The sequence below is a fragment of the Pantherophis guttatus genome, chromosome 1 (genome assembly GCF_059756535.1).
Source record: "Pantherophis guttatus breed Tessera chromosome 1, ASM5975653v1, whole genome shotgun sequence".
Taxonomy (NCBI): domain Eukaryota; kingdom Metazoa; phylum Chordata; class Lepidosauria; order Squamata; family Colubridae; genus Pantherophis; species Pantherophis guttatus.
In genome coordinates this window covers 74,884,170-74,903,272 of record NC_142063.1, presented here as the reverse complement: position 1 = coordinate 74,903,272, position 19,103 = coordinate 74,884,170, and the positions used below count along the sequence as shown (strand labels likewise).

The window sequence follows — 19,103 nt, the reverse complement described above, 5'->3', positions numbered from 1 at the left end:
TCTTGGTCCCATTTTTCACTGTGCTCCTTAGACTTTTATTACTAGACCTTGCAAATCATTCGCATTTTCAACTATCAGAGTAGTGTCATCAGCATAGAGCATAGGTTATTGATGTTTCTTCCTCCAACTTTAAGAACACACTTATCTTCTTCTAATCCAGTTTCCCTCAATATTACATTCAAAAGGAAAAAAGGAACAAGTCAATATCATAGGCTTGTCTTCACATCTTTTTTGCCTTTTGCTGCTTTCTAATGTGTTGAGTATTTTATTGATCTCATATTTACTTTCTTTTTCATGTTAAATATGATCTATGCAGGCTAATGCAACTGTGAATAGCAGCTGAAGAAAGGAAAGAGTAATTTAACTGGCAAATGATAGTATAATTGGAAGCTGAAGTTAACCTTTAATGAATTATTATCCATTTCTGGAATCATAAAATAGGTTGTTGAAAGTGGATATACTTTTTTTAAAAAAATCTTCTGTTAGTGGAGAAGAATATTAAGCACTACCAACCAATCATCCACCTTTCTTTCTTGGGATATGTTTTACCTGGCCTATTTACTAATTTTACCTATTTACCTTGCAATACATTAAATAAATAAACCTATTTACCTATTTTATTTTGGACATTTTATATGTCCTATTTTCCTATTTACTAAATGGGACATATAAAAGAAAAAAAAAGATGTAGAAAGGTAGATGATTGGTTAATAGTGCTTAATACCTGGAATCCAAATTCTTTCCAAGCTGTGAGTCAGACCAGTGCCTTGAAAATGGTTCTGGTGTTTTAGACCAAGATTACACATTTGTTGTTTGTACTCACACAATACACTTAATTAGATCAGTTAAAGACCAAACACTAAATGCTAAACTTGATTAACTGAAACCTTAATTAAATTTTTGATTCTTAGCTTGTATTACAAGCTTAGAACATTTGGCTGGTTTAAAGTTCACAGTTATTTGTAAATCCTGGTTTATTCAAGAGCAAGGTTATATATGTTGTGCAGACACAGCCATTACAGATCAGTGCCATTATTATCAATCTACTGACACTGATATTAAAAACAGTTGCAATAAATTATGGATTTTGCCAGAAAATGATTAAGGCGCAAGAAAGCTTTGAACGATCCATGGTTCATGGATTGTCGTCCTAACAATATGCACCATGTTTTCCCCAAAATAAGACCCTGTCTTATATTTTTTTGAACCCTGAAATAATTTATTATTATTTTATTTTATTAATTCAATTTGTATGCCGCCCCTCTCCAAGACTCAGGGCAGCTCACAATGCATTTAAAATCATTATAAAAAACATTTAAAAATTAAAAACATTAAAACTCATTCACACCATTCATGGCTGGATCTCGCCGGATCGCAAGAGCGAGATCAACGGCTCCAGGCCTGCCAGAAAAGCCAGGTCTTCACCGTTTTCCAGAAGGCCAATAGGGTGGGGATGGTCTGGACCTCAGGAGGTAACTGATTCCAGAGAGCTGGGGCAGCCACAGAGAAGGCCCTCCCCCGCGGGCCTGCCAGCCGGCACTGTTTAGCTGACGGGACCCGGAGGAGACCAACTCTGTGGGATCTTACCGGTCGTTGGGAGTTATGCGATAGAAAGTGGTCTTGAAGATACCCTGGCCCTGAGCCATGTAGGGCTTTAAAGGTAATAACCAACACCTTGAATTGTGACCAGAGACTAATAGGGAGCCAGTGCAGCTTGTGGAGAATTGGTGTAATGTGGGGGTACCTAGGTGCACCCACGACAGCTCACGCAGCTGCATTCTGGACCAACTGTAGTCTCCGAACACTTTTCAAGTGTAGCCCCATGTAGAGCACATTGCAATAATCTAACTGTGAGGTGACAAGGGCATATAAGCACTTGTTTGTCTTATTGCCATGAGCTCAAAAGCCCGATTGGGCTTATTATCAGGGGGTGTTTTATTTGGGGGGAAACAGGGTAGAAAGTAAGGAAGATGACACTGAAGAAAATATGTAAGAACCTTTACTTAGGCAAAAGGGCTTGAAACATTTTGTAAATCCAGAGAAACAAGATAACATTCAGAAAAAGCTGAGGCTGTCCCAATTCAATAGAGCAGAAGAGGGGACTAATTATGCACAATCAGACTTGTTGTATCCAGTATCAACCTGGATAACCAATGTAACCAAATTAGCCTTTTTGTAGAGTTGATTTCCTGGTCTGGCCTGTTTGGAATTCATCAGACGTAAATTATTCTATATGGTTCAAATTCTCTATCTGAAATTGAAATCTTTGACTTTTGCACTTTAGATGACTATTCGTAATGTTTTAACTTTAGGAACTATCCAAGTCCTGTTGCTTAGTGGTTCAGGAAAGAAGTATAAAGAATCTTGTCAGAATGTTATATATACTGTCCACCTCCCTTTAAGCATGAGATAAATAAGTTACTATTTATCTCATGCTCCCATCTACTAAGACTGGCACAATAAGAGAAAAAATGCATTCATTAATGCCAGCTAATTAGAATGCCAGCTTTGAGGAATAGTTAAAAGATCTTGGTAAGTTTAGTTTACAGAGAATATAAGAGGTGCTGGACACAGTTAGTCCTATGTGACCTTGAAAGAGGCAGTGTTGCACACTTCTTGCAATCCAACCCTATGAACTATTTCTGCTGCATATCTAATTTTCTTTTTGCAAGGAATTTCTGGTAGAACGTGCTTGGGAACAATTGGACAATTCTCAGAATTCCTTTCACTCAGAATTCAAGATCGGGATGGTATGAAATTTTATTTGTGGTGGGATTTGGATAGGAAGGAATGCAGTCCTTTTGGTCCTGCTGAAATCTTTGATTGCTTTATCCTTGTAAACACCCTGTAAGTACTTGGAGCAGGAAGCCCCATTTTGCAATAATTATACACCTTCTTAAGTGGGCAGCTTCAGTCATTTGTACTGGGGGGGGGGAATGGTCACCATTTGGTTGTGTGACGCTCAGAACTTAGCTCTCTCACCAGGGGTGAAATGCTACCGGTTCGGACCGGCTCGGGCAAGTAGGTAGCGGAGAGTGAGGCTAGTTCACCGTACCGGTAGCAATTGGTGGCTGGCCACGCCCCCAAACCAGGCCACGGCCTACAGTCCTGCCATGCTTCCCTGCCTTCCCATGCAGCCTTTCCGTGACCAGCTTGCGAAGGCAGGCAAGTGGAAGGCCACGTGGAAGGCAGGTAAGCTTTGCAGGGCTGCGGGGAAGGGAGCTAGCAGCGCACTCCCTTCCCAGCGTGCCCTCCTCCTCTCCCAGGTGACAGCCAGGGCTTCATCGCCTCCTCTTTTCCTCAGAGGGGCAGCGTCTGCCTCCAAGTCCTTGCGGAGGGAGGGACATACACACACACACACAAACACACACGTCCCTGTTGCCCCCACACACACTACTTTTGCTGTCGGCTTAAAGTCAATCTTGAAGAGCTGGAAGACATTTCCTTAGATCGCCGCCAAACTCATTGTTGGGAGCGTCAGTGATCTAAGGAAACGTCTTCTTACATTCCCCATTCCCCCCCTCGTTTTTCCATTTCTGTGCCTGGATTCTGCTTCTGCAAGGGAAGGCTCCGATGTTCGCGTGGGTGGTGGAGGGAAACTCAAAGGGTTGGGGGCTTCAGAAGGGCAGAATGAGCTTCAAAATGTGCAGCTCCTGGCTCTAACAGTGAGTGACGTCAAGTTGGCCACACCCACCCAGTCACATGACCACCAAGCCACACCCACAGAACTGGTAGCAAACATTTTTACATTTCACCCCTGCCTCTCACCCATATCATTTAATATCTACCTGAAAGATCTAGGCAAGTTGTGGACATGGGGTGAAGTAGGTTTAAAGGTAAAGTTACAGGTAAAGGCTAAAGGTAAAGTTGCCCACTCCAGTCATGTCTAACTCTAGGGAGCAATCATCATCTTGGTTTGTTGGCCAAGGGAGCCAGCATTGTTCATTTTCATGTTATAGTCATGGGGCCAACATGACTATACACAAAGGTGCACAGAACTCTTGTTACCTTCCCACTGAAGCAGTACCTATTTATCTACTCACATTTGCATGCTTTCAAACTTCTAGGTGGCAGGAGCTAGGGCAAGTAACGGGAGCTCACACCATTGCATGATTAATGCTCAGGTCTTTCCAGCTGACAAACTCAACATCTTTAACTGCTGAGCCATCACACCCTCTTTTGCAGTAGGTTTAATCTCCAAGCAAAGCTGAAATTCAATAGAAGTCTCCATCTGACTCTGAAAGCTGTGAGTTATCATCTGGGGGATGACTGGGACATAATCTAGATGGATTGACTGTGACATCTAGATGGATTGACAAAGTGACAACTCCACCTTGGCTCTGGGCAAAATTGCACTTCTCTGAATAATAGATCCACAGGAGATTCTCCCACACTTGTACTTCTGCTAAATCTGTTGCTAACATTTAAAATGTCATACATAAATACCCCAGACCACGTTTCTGATAGGGTGACGTGGCAGAAATGATTGCATAGGTTTGTGAAAGTTCTCCTGATAGATGATACTTGAATAACAGCTCATGGAACATGAAACATCTTTTTCTACCACAAAATATAAACTTAGTACCAAATTTTGACTAGGAGGAGGCTGCGAGTAAACTGCATGATTGGAATAGGCATCATTTTGGGACAGTAGACACATCTCTACTTTGAGACCTATTTGTTGGACCTAGGTTCCAACAGGTTGCCTGAATACCAGATGACTACATGATGGGTGTGGACAATCACAAATTCTTGCAGCTTACATAGGATGCTTTCAGGTTGCATTTATCTTCTTTATTGGAATGTAAGTTCTATTTCAAACAAAATATAAATGGTAGCCATTCTACTGTGAGATACACATGAAGCAGGGGTGAAATCTAAAATTTCTTACTACCAGTTCTGTGGGCATGGCTTGGTGGGGGGTGGGGGGTAATGTGACTGGGTGGGCGTGGCCATTTTTTTTTTTAACTTTTAAAACCATTTTTTCTACAACCTCTTCGGTTAAGAGGTTGTAAAAAAATGTTTTCAAAAGGCTCTGACGATCCCAGCTGAGTTCTCTGATCGGCAGAGGCTTTTTTTAAACTCAGCTGGGATCATCATAGCATTTTTTAAAAAAAAACCCTTGTTTTCTTTTAAATACTCTGATGATCCCAGCTGAGTTCCCTGATCGGCAGGGACTGCCGATCAGGGAACTCAGCTTGGATCGTCAGAGCATTTAGAAGAAAAAAAGGGTTTTTTTCTTTTAAATGCCTTTGACGAGCCGCATGATCATCAGAGGCTTTTTTTTTTACTTTTAAAAGCATTTTTTCAGCTGTAGTTGTAGAAAAAATGCTTTTAAAAGTTAAAAAAAAAAAGCCTCTGATAATTATGCGGCTCAGCTGGGCATGGGGTTGGGCGGGGATTTTTGCTACCGGTTCTCTGAACCACCTGCCTCCATCGCTACCGGATCAGGCAATCCGGTCCAAACCGGGAGCATTTCACCCCTGATGTGAAATCCATGACCTATTTCAACATTGAAGGGATGCTGGAGGTTGTCCACCTTCACAGTGCTTTACTGGAAAAAAAATCCACCGCAGATGCCAAGTAAAATAACCACAGATACATTAATGCTAATGGACACCAACTTATGCTTGACTTAGATATCTTAAAGTTTAGTTTGCATAGCCGTTACAGCGGGCCAGATTGCCAGGTTTCTTCTTTCCTCAGTACCATTCTTATGTGGAAATTTCTTACAGTTTCCAGCCCTGCAATTTTGCCTTTCAAAGACAAGCTTCTTCTTATTAAAGGGAGAAATTATCTTCTCAAAAGCAGGATGCATACTTAAACAATAGAAGTATTTTTTTGTCTTGAAAAACCTACGAATGGAAGGGAGCAGAAAAAGCAAACTGGTTGTCAGAGATATTGTAAACAAGTTCATCTATATAGTTCTAACAAGGAGTTCCGTCCAGATGTATAGCTGGAGCTTCCCTAATTCCTAGACATCTCTAACAAACCGCTTACATTTGCCTTCATTAAACTTTATTCTTTGCTTCCATGTGTGACACAGAGATTGATTCCATTTTGCATGTATTATTACTCTGTAAATTCTTCAGGGATATTAGGTATTCTTATCTTCTCTCCCAAATTAGCTGTCTTGTTTTAGGCAATATGTAATTTTACTTTATTTCGTAGATTGCAATATTTCAGGTTTATAGTTGCACAAATAATTAACACAGCATTATAGTAGCGCCTGTTACATTTTTTTATTATAGAGACACATTGCTATGCAAATATTTCATCTCATCCATTTGATTTTACTTTTGTAATTTATATTTACAAACCTTGCTGGTCATTGATTGAATAAACATTACTTGATTTCATTTCTTTACTACCAAGGGATAGAAGCTGAGATTTGTAACTAACTGCCCAAGGTAGACTTTAATGAGAAAGCCAATTCCAGAGATATTTGTTAGCAACTGTTGATGGGCATTTCTGATTTGTTACCTGAGATGAAATACTATTGTATTTTAATCACATATGAAAATTTAATAGCCACTAATTATCATGTAAATACAATTGTTATTTATTATTACAATAAATCCACTACTCTCATCTTAAGAAAACAATGTTTGGAAGTGAAAATAGCAGTAGTTTTGTTCATTATTCACCAGTAACTAAGGGCAGAACCAACACAAAATAAAACAATTGATAAATAATGTATTACAGTTAATTAGAATGGCATAATGTAAAATAAGGAGCCATGAAATATTAACTATGCATTTAAAATAACAGGTAGTAATTAATAAATAACATGGTGAAATATATAGTAGTATTTACTATTTAATGGCATTAATCACAATTAATTGCTTAGGGTAGGGTATCAGCACTTCTACAGCCAAAGAAACACAGTCTACTTATATTAATATTACTGGCTGTCAGTATCGTGATTGAAAATCTGCCATCATTTGACAGCTTCAGTGGTGGGTTGCCCCCGGTTTGGACCAGTTCACAAGAACCGGTAGTAAAACCGGCGGGAGGTTCCGTCCACCTACCTGAACGTCATCATAGGTGATCTGCGCATGCGCGCGCTCCCGATGTGAACCGGTAGTAAAGGTAAGTAGAACCCACCCCTAGACAGCTTGCATGTAATTGAATTTTGTTTTTTTACAGTATTTGGTGTTTGATTTATAATAGTATTTAATATCTGACATTACTGAATGGTCATTTATATTTGGGGCAGTGCAGTGGCTCAGCAGTTAAGGAAAGCCAGCAGTCCAAGTTCAAGACCCAAGTATCACATGATGAGGTGAGCTCCCATCCTGGCCCCAGCTCCTACCAACCTAGCAGTTTGAAAGCATGCAAATGTGAGGAGATAAATAGGTACCACTTCGGTGGGAAGGTAACAGCATTCCATGACAACACATTGTCCACATGACTGCAAAAATATCTTTGGACAGTGCTGGCTCACTAGCCTTGAAATGGAGATGAGCACCATCCTCTGTAGTCAGCAACCACTAATGGAATAAAATCCACAGGGACTCCTTAATATATTTTTTTACCTTTGATATTTGGCAAATGGTTGTTCATGAAATTTTGTTTGCAACCCATCACTATAAAAACAATTAAGATTGAAGGTGAAGGCTCCTTTTCCAAGCTTGTGGGTTGGTTTCCAAACATTTCATGACCAGGCTAGGGAACATCTTCAGCAGAGTTTAAGGGGTGTCAGTGTTCTATTTATAAGGGCTTTGTGTGGTCAGTAGGTCTTGTGATGAGTCAGGTATAGGTGTGTCAAGTGAGGATCTTGTGATGGGTCAGGTGTGAGTCATCAGTGGGATTCTTGTGATGGGTCTTGTGGTGGGGAGGTCACATCAGGTGAGGATAATTGGGAGGTGAAGTCATGTTTGGGTGAGTTGGTAAGGGTCAGTGCTGTCTCTGATTAGCCAGGCAATGAAACATTTCGAAACTAACCCACAAGCTCAGAGAACAAACCTTCACCCTCATTCTACACCCAAGCTACAGATATTCGCCACTATTGCAAACAATTAAGGTTGCAGTCTTGTTTATACTTACCTGGATATGGATAATTTTTAAGCTACTGAGAGTAACTTCTAAGTAGAGATGCCTAGGAGTACTCTATGAGAGATGCTTACAATTCTAAAACATTAAAACTTTAAAGACTTCACATTCAAAATGTGGTTTCAAGAGCCAGGAGCAGAGATCAGAATTTCATCCCCTGGAAAAACAGACCATCCAAGGCTTGCAGTACCATGGTGATTCAAAGGAAATATCAACTCTGGTACATTTTCAAACAATGCAGAACAGAGCCAAACTAAGCCAGCTTTTCAAAGAAATTCCATTAATCAATCAGGTTCAGAGTCAACCCCAGAGCAGTACAACATTGTTGTGTGGAAATGTTTCGGGGTATAGTTTACATGTGGAATTCGATAGTCCCGTAACCTCAATACATATGGAATAGCAATAGACATCAATCCTTAATTTTTAAAGTATTTCACTTGGTATTATTCTTTTTTTACTGAAAGGTTAGCATTGATGCTACATTAAATTCCTTTGGCTATATCTACTGTTAAGTTTTAAGTTGTCACATAGAATTGACATATTTTTTTCCTGGCCCACCTCTTATGTCTAAAAATGAAATATTTAGCAGGTTTGACATCCTGTCACCTCCTTGGTGAAACCATAATCTTCTGAATGATTACTTGAAGCTCAATGAATTCATTGGAATTGACTTGGTTAATTAGTATGTTATGATCCAGCTCTTGTTAAAAGTCACAAGAGAAGATCAAGTAAAGAAAAAAAATTGTTTTCTTTCAATCTTTTCATGATCATTGAAAATAATATACTGACATGAGAAGTGGAAGGTTTTTCAGTCCCAATTTCATTACTGTTTTTATTTTTAGCCCTTTCATGTGATTATCTGTTGTTGTTTTTCTAACTCACTCTATCCTCTGACATTTACCAGGCTCCAGATATGATGTGAGTTTTCATTCCCTTCATGGATAATGGAAAATCACTTTCATGTTCAAAACAATTTTAACCTGCTACATTGAATGAAAATGAAAATGCATCTTAAAGCTCACTTTATTTACATCCAAGGTTCAAAATCAAGTGATTTGAACCTGAGTCCATGTTTCTTTTCAAATGGAGAGGCTTTTTTTTTTTATTCCAAACACTCTGCTTCTTCATTTTATTCACTCCATCCTCAAAATGGTAACCGGAATACTATAAAAGCAGCACTGAACAGTTCTCTCTCTAATTTTTTTAAAACCTTAAATGGAAGAAAAATATGTGTTCCTATTTGTTCTTGCTGTATGCTATAAGATATTACTATGTTAAACATGTTTTAGAATAGGGAGATAAGGATCACTCCCAAGATAAAGGCAACTATTGCAATAAGCCTCTCATCCTTATTTTATCAAATCCCCATCACACATCTAAAAATCCTGTTTGCACTGGGGAAGATAATCAAAGATGTTCTGAGCTTTGTATTTGCCAAAATTGTGTTTCTACAGATTATAACGTTTATATGATTTCTTCCTTTCAGGAAAGGAAATACATGTAAGAAATGTACTTGCTTATTCTCCAGGAGATGAGGGGTTGTTGTTTTTTCGTTTCTCTTGCTTTCAAGGGGTCAAGGGCACATCAAAGTACATGCTTTAATTCAGAGGTGGGTTTCACATATTGTTATCACCGGTTTGCCCCGCATGTGCATCAGTGGTGGGTTTCAAAATTTTTTACAACCGGTTCTGTGGGTGTGGCCTAGTGGGTGTGGTGTGGCTTGGTGGGCATGGCTTGGTGGGCGTGGCAGGGGAGGGATACTGTAAAATCTCCATTCCCACCCCACGCCAGGGGAAGAATACTGTAAAATCTCCATTCCGTCCCCACTCCAGGGGAAGGTTATTGCAAAATCCCCATTTCCTCCCGATCAGCTGAGACTCGGGAGGCAAAGAATAGATGGGGGTGGGGCCAGTCAGAATTTTTACTACTCCAAGTAGTAGTAGTACTTCTCCAAACTACTCAACATTTCCGCTACCGGTTCTCCAGAACTGGTCAGAATCTGCTGAAACCCACCTCTGATGTGCACGCTCGCTTCACGCATGTATGCACCTTCTGCACATGTACCCGGCCTCGAAAACGTGGCTAAATAGGATGGCATAGAGCCAGGGCAGGTAGGTGGGTGGGCAGGCCCACCCGCGATCTCTGCTACCGGTTCCCCCGAACCAGTATGAACCGGCTGAATACCACCTCTGCTTTAATTGCAATATACATATTTATCTGGGAGAAAACCCACTGAAAGCAATCAATTATATTTTTCAATAGATATGTATTGGTGGTTTGCTGGTCAGACAGTTGGAAATATATGTAAGTTTACTCAGAAGTAAGTCAGCTCACATCCAGTGAAATATGGTCTCAATCATTGTTTATATTACTAGTTTTCAAATTTTTTTTTATTCCACTCATGAGATGACATTTCTCCTGAAGATAACCTTTGATCAAACCTCTTTATTCCTTTTCCCTCAGGGATATATTTTATCGATTAAGCAAGCATCTTCCTTATTGTCAGCAGGATGAATGAGCTGCCTGGAGATGGTTCTTTTTAGAAGCCGATTAAATTGGACAAGGGCAAGGAAAGAATGACCACATCTTTATTTATATGCAAAGCCTAAGGTGGGGAGAGAATGCTCATTTAGATGTCATCCTCTCACACCTCAATCAGAAGACGGATAAAAAAATATTTTAAGAAGAGGTGGGTATGAAATAACCTTTCAGACAGGAAATAAATGGCAAGGTCAGAACTTCAGTGTCTCTCACTGAGCTTGCCGCTAAATAGCCAGTAATGATGCAGTTGCTCCTATTGTACCTGGTGACTGGAGGAACCTAAGGATTCTCAGAAGACTGCTACTGTGAAGGCCCTTCAAAAACCCCATTGCCCCGCCCTAAAGTAGTAGTGTCAACAAATGGGAGGCCCAAAGCCACATAAAAGTAGTGAATATACATCTATATGATTTATGACCTATTATTTGCTGTTTATATGTATGCTGTGAGCTTATGCACCAGTGACAAATTCCTTATGTGTCCAATCACACTTGGCCAATAAAGAATTCTATTCTATTCTATTCTATTCTATTCTATTCTATTCTATTCTATTCTATTCTATTCTATTCTATTCTATTCACAGTAAATAACGTTATGATATTATTATGTAAGCTGCACTCTCTTATACTGGCCTTGCAATAGCTTATGGAAGTACAGAATAGTACACTTGCTTTGTAATGCCATAACATACCCTCTATCCCTTCTCCTCCTCTTTGCCTCCCTTGTGGACACTTGGATGCTTAGTTGTGGCCTCTAGGAATCTTAGTAAGCTTGTTGCATTTAAATGTTGTTTGTATTTCTTGGAATGCAGTTTGCAGTTGCAAATGAAAATGGGAGTGTTGTGGTCTTTGGCATACAATGTAAGGTCAAAAGTAGCCCTTGGTGTGAAAAAACGTATACTTCTACGTGCCCTTAAGACTTTACTGTTCAAACAGGCTGGGCTGGCTTAAATAACGAATTTTAATGGGTGTTTAGTTTTTTAGTTTTTTAATATAAGGGCCAAATTATTTAATATGTTTTAAATTGTTTTTAAATTTTATGGATATGTGTTGTTTTATTGTGGCTGTGTATCGCCCTGAGTCCCTCGGGAGAAGGTCGGTATAAAAATTTAAATAATAAATAAATAAATAAAAGCAAGACTAGGAATGCAAAGAAGCAGTGTAATAATACTTAGGAGAAAATGTCCAAAAGTGCAAGCTTTCTAAAAAGCAAAGTGCCCATGAGGTAGGTGGCTGAGGAAAGGTTTTCAGAACTCACCAGTATCTTTCAACTGAAGAAGCTTCTTGAATGAGAAGTGAAATGTTTTCAAAGGAAAAAACTAAGAAAGTCCACTTGCCTTTTGAGAAAAAACAAAAGGGATTTAGGATAACCAGGATCTGGGTGATTGAGAATCTCCATAGACAGCTTTCAAGAGAGGATAAGTAGTGACTTCCAGGGGCATGCATAAGCACAAAGGGGCATGCATAAGTGCACCATTGTGCCTTCTGTCCAGATAGGAAATGCTACCGGTTCAGGCGTTTCTCCTGAACCGGTAGTAAAAAATGCTACTGGTTCGCCGAACTGGTAGTAAAAAAATGTAAAAAAAAAAAAAAAAAAAGGTCCGACGATAAACTGAGCGACACGCAATCGTCAGAACTGATTGTCAGAACTTTTTTGTTTTTATTTTTTAAGCATTTTTTTACTACTGGTTTGGGCAAATAGGTAGTTTAAAAAAGTAAGAAAAAAAAGGCTCCGATGATCGCATGGCACAGCTGTGATTGTCTGAGCCTTTTTTTAATTTTTTAAAGCATTTTTTTTACTACTTATTCCCCCAAACCAGTAGTAAAAAAAAATGCTTTAAAAAGATTTTTAAAAGGTTCCCAAGATCACAGCTGTGCCGCGCAATTGTCAGAACCTTTTTTTAAAAAACTTTTTTAAAGCATTTTTTTACTACCGTTTCGGTAGCTGTTCTACTTACCTTCCCAAGCCTCCTTTTGGTGTGTATTGTGCACGCGCTCAGGGCACATGTTTGGTGCAAACTGCGCATGCGCAGCCAGAGAACCAGTAGCAAACCAGTTCAGATTTCACCACTGCTTCCATCCCTGTCCTACTATCCCCGTTTATTCGTACCCATTTCCTGTGTTGATATCCATGTTTATACTTATTCCTGTTATCTCATACATGTTTGACTGACTGACTGACTGACTGACTGACTGACTGACTGACTGACTGAATAAATAAATAAATAAATAAATAAATAAATAAATAAATAAATAAATAAATAAATAAATAAAGTTGTATCTGCTTCTTGAATGGCAGGCTTTGTCTACTGGTCAAGGGATTGGATGGAAGATTGAATAACTTCCATCACTGTGATTTGGTTGCTAGATTGTGCTGATCTAGCCTGATCTAGCATTCATATATATATATATATATAATTATAAATGATTATTTAAACCACAATTTGTACATCAATGAATGCCCTAATCAATGAATCAGCAATGAGCAACCCATGACCACTAACTATGTTCTGTTATTTCTACAATACATCTAGTATTCCATTGTTGATAGAATCAAAACTTTGGGGGTTATTGTGATTGTTTTGAGAGTTAAGGAAGAAAATAATAATAATAGAAAATAATAGTGTCACCTTTATGACACTCATTGCTTCTTCTAACAAATTGGACCAATGTTCTCCCTCAAACCTCTCAAAATAAGCCCAACATTTCATTCTCTATCTACTCAAGTCACATCTTGAGGTAACGGGCCTCCACTTCAGTGACCCCTTGTCTGCAAAAAAACCTTGTTTTCATAAACCAAACTTTACATATTGAACTGAATCAAACCAAAATGTGCAAAGTTAAAGTTTAACCAAAGATGGGAGCCCAATTTATGTTTCTGCTATTAACTCTACTATTACTTGCCTTTTAATGAACCCTGGGAACCCCACAGGTAGTTAATCATTTAAGATACAGGTTTTATGGCATTGCAGGAAGGAAGGGTTTGGGATGGGAGGTGGGAACAGCTCTGTACAGATAAAAATGATTGCTTCACTCAAGAGACTGTATCCAGAAAACCGAACAAACATACAGTCAGGGGAGCACTGCGTATGTATGCTGCTAGTATCTTCAGGAGTTGAATTCACCAAGATTTGTCACAGTGACTTAATGCCTGCCCTGTCCTCTGATATTGATCATTGTCCCTGTTTTCAAAATTCCACAATCATAAAGCACTTTAGGTGGAAAGATGTTTTATTTTTATCCCACCTTTATTATTTTTATTAATAACTCAAAGCAGTGAACATACTAATCTTCCTTCCCCCTCATATTTTCCCCACAATGACAGTCCTGTGAGGTAGATTGGTCTGAGAGTGAGTGACTGGCTCAAAGTCACCCAGCTGACTATCATGCCTAAAATGAGATTAGAACTCATGGTCTCCAGATTTCTAGCCTGGTGCATTAGCCATTACAGGTTGTCCTTGACTTACAACAGACAACTTAATGACCATTCGAAGTTACAACGGGACTGAAAAAAGCAACTTATGACCATTTTTCACACTTATGTCAGTTGCAGCATCCCCATGGTTATGTGATTTACATTTATCAACAGTATATTACTGTCTTTATCTCACTATAGGAGCTTTTTTTAAAAGCCATTTTGAAAACCAGCAGAAGCTACATTATATAACTCAAGCTATTTCTGCAAAGCCAACTTACTATCTTTCTTAATGATACTGATTAACATTTCAGTGACTACAATTTTTTTTCCAGCCGTTTGTATTTCTTGTTGCCTAGGAATTTATCTACTTGCACTTGAAACAATCTTGAGGACAAATAATGTGTTACTGGCTCGTTACATTTAAAACTTTAAAAGCTGAAGGGCTTTTTTGTATTTTTATCTAGCACTTTGTGAACCGGGAGAAAAAGACTCTCATCTTTTGATTTTGCTGTCTCATTTCTCAATATACATCCTGTCTAGAATTGCATACATAAATATTTGCATTAAGGTTGATGTAGAAGAATTTTTAAATCTCAGTCTTAAATCAAAGCTGTAAAAAAACCAGAATAATATGAAAACACTTTCCTATCATTTTGTGTGCATGGTTCCCCATTTCTCTGAGCAGGATCAAATTCCAAGGGATTATCAAAGTAAGCTTTATACTGAGTCAGAACTGTAATTCATGTAGGTCAGTGGCAAGAGTTCTTCATGGTTTCTGCAAGAATCTTTCCTGTCTGAGCTTTAAATGCCAGAAACTGAACGGAAGATTTTCTGCATGCAAAATAGAAACTGCATCACTGAACTATAGTATGGCCCTTTTTTGGCAAGATGCCAGAACCTCTTTTGTTGCATGAAACTGACAGGTTTTCCCTAAACACAGACACAGACACACACACACACACACACACACACACACCGTCTTGGTCTAAAGCAGAGGTCTCCAATCTTGGCAACTTTAAGACTTGTGGACTTCAACTCCCATTGAATTCTGGGAGTTGAAGTCCACAAGTCTTAAAATTGTCCAGGTTGGAGACCCCTGGTCTAAAGCACCATGAAGGGTGCAGAAAAAACAGGGCCAGGCCAGGGGTGGGTTCTACTTTCCTTTACTACCAGTTCGCAACGGGATTCTGCGCCTTGCTTCTGTCATAGGTGACAACATCCGGGGTGGTGGGCGGGGCCTCCCACCAGTTTTACTACTGGTCCAAACCGGGGGCAACCCACCACTGGGCTGCCTGTTGCAATTCTTCTTGCCACTCCCAGCATCAGCCAAGTCAATTTCTGGAAGGAAGAAAGCAAACCTTCACTTCAGTTATCACCAGTCATCTCAGCTTTGAGAAAGGGTTGATAGCAGTGGTGAAATCTAAAATTTGTTACTACCAGTTCTGTGGGCGTGGCTTGGTGGGGGGAGGGTAATGTGACTGGGTGGGCATGGCACTTTTTTTTTTTTTTTTTACTTTTAAAACCATTTTTTCTACAACCTCTTCGGCGGAGAGGTTGTAAAAAAATGCTTTCAAAAGGCTCTAAAGATCCCAGCTGCGTTGCCTGATCAGCACAAACTTTTTTTAAAAGCCTCTGCTGATCAGGCAACTCAGCTTGGATCGTCAGAGCCTTTTGAAAGAAAAAAAGGGTTTTTTTTCTTTTAAATGCCTCTGACGATCCAAGCTGAGTTTTTTAAAAAGCCTCTGCCAATCAGGCAACTCAGGTTGGATCGTCAGAGGCATTTAAAATAAAAAAAGGGTTTTTTTCTTTTAAAAGACTTTGACGATCCCAGCTGAGCTGCACGATCATCAGAGGCTTTTTTTTACTTTTAAAAGCATTTTTTACAACCTCTTCGGCGGAGAGGTTGTAAAAAAATGCTTTCAAAAGGCTCTAAAGATCCCAGCTGCGTTGCCTGATCAGCACAAACTTTTTTAAAAAGCCTCTGCTGATCAGGCAACTCAGCTTGGATCGTCAGAGCCTTTTGAAAGAAAAAAAGGGTTTTTTTTCTTTTAAATGCCTCTGACGATCCAAGCTGAGTTTTTTAAAAAGCCTCTACCAATCAGGCAACTCAGGTTGGATCGTCAGAGGCATTTAAAATAAAAAAAGGGTTTTTTTCTTTTAAAAGACTTTGACGATCCCAGCTGAGCTGCACGATCATCAGAGGCTTTTTTTTACTTTTAAAAGCATTTTTTCGGCCAAAGAGGTTGTAGAAAAAATGCTTTTATAAGTAAAAAAAAAAAGCCTCTAATGATTGTGTGGCTCAGCTGGGCATGGGGGGGACAGGGATTTTTGCTACAGGTTCTCCAAACCACCCGCCTCCATCGCTACCGGATCAAGCGATCTGGTCCGAACCAGGAGCATTTCACCCCTGGTTGATAGGATTTCTCTCCTCGTGTAGAAATTTTGTAGAATAACCAACAAATGGGGAGAAACAGGCTCCGACTCAACCCTTCCAAGACCGAGTGGCTGTGGCTTCCGGTGTCCCGATATAGCCAGCTGGTGCCATCGCTGGCTATTGGGGGCGAATCACTGGCCCCCACGGAGAGGGCTCGCAACTTAGGCGTCCTCCTGGATGCACGGTTGTCTTTAGAAGAGCACATGATGGCCGTGGCCAGGGGGGCTTTTTATCAGGTTCGCCTGATACGCCAGTTGCACCCCTTTCTGGATCGGGACTCCCTACGCACGGTCACTCAAGCACTCGTCACTTCCCGCATGGACTACTGCAATGCTCTCTACATGGGGCTCCCCTTGAGGTGCACCCGGAGGCTACAGTTATCCAGAATGCGGCCGCGCGGGGGATTATGGGAGCGATGGGGCGCTCACATATGACACCTCTCCTGCGTGAGCTGCACTGGCTTCTTGTGGTCTTCCGGGTGCGCTTCAAGGTGTTGGTAACCACCTTTAAAGCGCTCCATGGCTTAGGGCCGGGGTATCTGCGAGACCGCCTTCTGCCGCCAATAGCTTCCCACCAACCAGTTCGCTCGCACAGAGAGGGCCTGCTCAGGGTGCTGTCGGCCAGACAGTGTCGGCTAGCGACCCCCAGGGGGAGAGCCTTCTCTGTTGCAGCACCCGCCCTCTGGAATGACCTACCTCCTGAGATACACACAATATCAGACCTCCGGACTTTTCGTCGGGCCCTGAAAACACACCTATTCCATCTAGCCGGGTTGGCTTGATCCCATCCTCTCAGTTTTAATTGAATTTGGTTTTAATTGGGTGGTTTTTAATATCTTGGGCCGAAATTATTCAATTGTTTTTAAATTGTTTTTAAATTTTATATACAATGTTTTATCTTGGCTGTACACCGCCCTGAGTCCCGCAGGAGAAGGGCGGTATAGAAATAAAATAAAATAAATAAATAAATAAATAAAATGATAAAGATGTAACTCTGTAATAATGCCAAATCCCATCTTTCTTGAATTACAAAAAATAAACGAAAATACAGAACGTGATAAACAATGAAGTACAAAAGACAATTAATAAACTATATAAAGAAAACCCTAAACAGAACAAAGACGAGCTCTCCCAAAAATAAAGGAACTCCCCAAAAACTAATGTTCCGCATCTAAATATGAATATTTAAATATTTATATTTAATATTTAAATAAATATGCAATATTTATTTAATATATTTTACCAGCCTAGAAATCATTGGTTAATAGAAAATACCTCATACCATTATAATTATCTGATGTTATTTTTACTTTATAATGTTATAAATCATCATGAAATTGATAGCAAAAAACACATGTTGTTCATTTTCTGATTAATAGAAAATACTGAAGTTCCAAACAAATAACTTACACATTTCTAAAAATCAATCTTTAATATCTATAACATCAGTTTTCCAGTTTCTCAAAATAACAGTTTTGATGATCCCCCCCTTCCCCATGCCAGCTATAACCATAATTCTTCCAAGTCAGATTCAAAATTAATTCAATATAATACTACAATCTTTCATATTTATGGATGTATCCATGTACCGTATTTTCCGGCGTATAAGACGACTGGGCGTATAAGACGACCCCCTACTTTTCCTGTTAAAATATAGGGTTTGGGCTATACTCGCCGTATAAGACTATCCCTCTTCCAACGCACACCAAATAAAAATTAAAAAAACATCAACTGGCTCACCCACAATGTAAAAGCAGCTGTGCTAGACCCAAAATGGCCCCTGAAACAAGCAGGAACCTCACACAGCCCCAAAAAGCCCCAAAAAACAACTTTCACGCTTTACACACACACAACACAACACAACACAACACAACTGGCTCATCCACAATGTAAAAGTAGCTGTGCTAGACCCAAAATGGCCCCTGCAACAAGCAGGAACTTCACACAGCCACAAAAAGCCCCAAAACCCAACTTTCACACTTTACACACACAAAATTCCACATACAGCTTTGTGAGATTTTGTGTGTTTGTGTAGTTAGAGTGAAACACTACAGAAACACACTAAATCTCAGAAAGCTGCACAAATATTATTTTATTTTATTTTATTTTATTTTTATATGAAAGCTAAATTTAAAACTTCCTAAACTTTAAATGGCTAGGTCTAAAAAAGAACTTAAAAAAAACCCAATTAACTATTTTTTTTTAAAGATCCCAAAGGGGAAAAAAACTTACGTACCCAATAGAACAGGGGTCTCCAACCTTGGCAACTTTAAGACTTGTAGACTTCAACTCCCACAATTCCTCAGCCAGCTTTGTTTTGCTGGCTGAGGAATTCTGGGAGTTGAAGTCCACAACTCCCTGCCTGCTTGGTTGTAGGCAGGGAGTTGCTTGCTGATGGAATGGATTCAGGCAAGCGAAGCAAGGCAAGCAGCTAAGGCAGTGGTTCTCAACCTTCCTAATAATGCGACCCTTTAATACAGTTCCTCGTGTTGTGGTGACCCCCAACGATAAAGTTATTCCTAAAACCATCAAAAATATGTGTTTTCCGATGGTCTTAGGCCAGGGGTCCCCAACCTTTTGGACCTCAGGGACCACCAACTTCATAATTTTAAATTTCGCAGACCACTAATACGAATCCAGTGCCCCGCTTGCTGAAGCAC

The 19,103-nt window shown here is 39.8% G+C and overlaps 2 long non-coding RNA genes across 2 annotated transcripts; one reads left to right on the top strand and one right to left on the bottom strand.

Moving 5' to 3' along the window:
* Positions 1 to 5,624: 5,624 nt before the first annotated feature.
* Positions 5,625 to 7,677, bottom strand: LOC117666097 (uncharacterized). Its single transcript, XR_004591616.3, has 2 exons — positions 7,539 to 7,677; positions 5,625 to 5,855 (listed from the first exon to the last, which is right to left on the bottom strand). It is a non-coding gene; the product is annotated as an uncharacterized LOC117666097 (long non-coding RNA).
* A 129-nt stretch (positions 7,678 to 7,806) lies between these two features.
* On the top strand, positions 7,807 to 10,992 carry LOC148116453 (uncharacterized). Its single transcript, XR_015733597.1, has 2 exons — positions 7,807 to 7,851; positions 10,519 to 10,992. It is a non-coding gene; the product is annotated as an uncharacterized LOC148116453 (long non-coding RNA).
* The last annotated feature ends 8,111 nt before the right edge of the window (positions 10,993 to 19,103 follow it).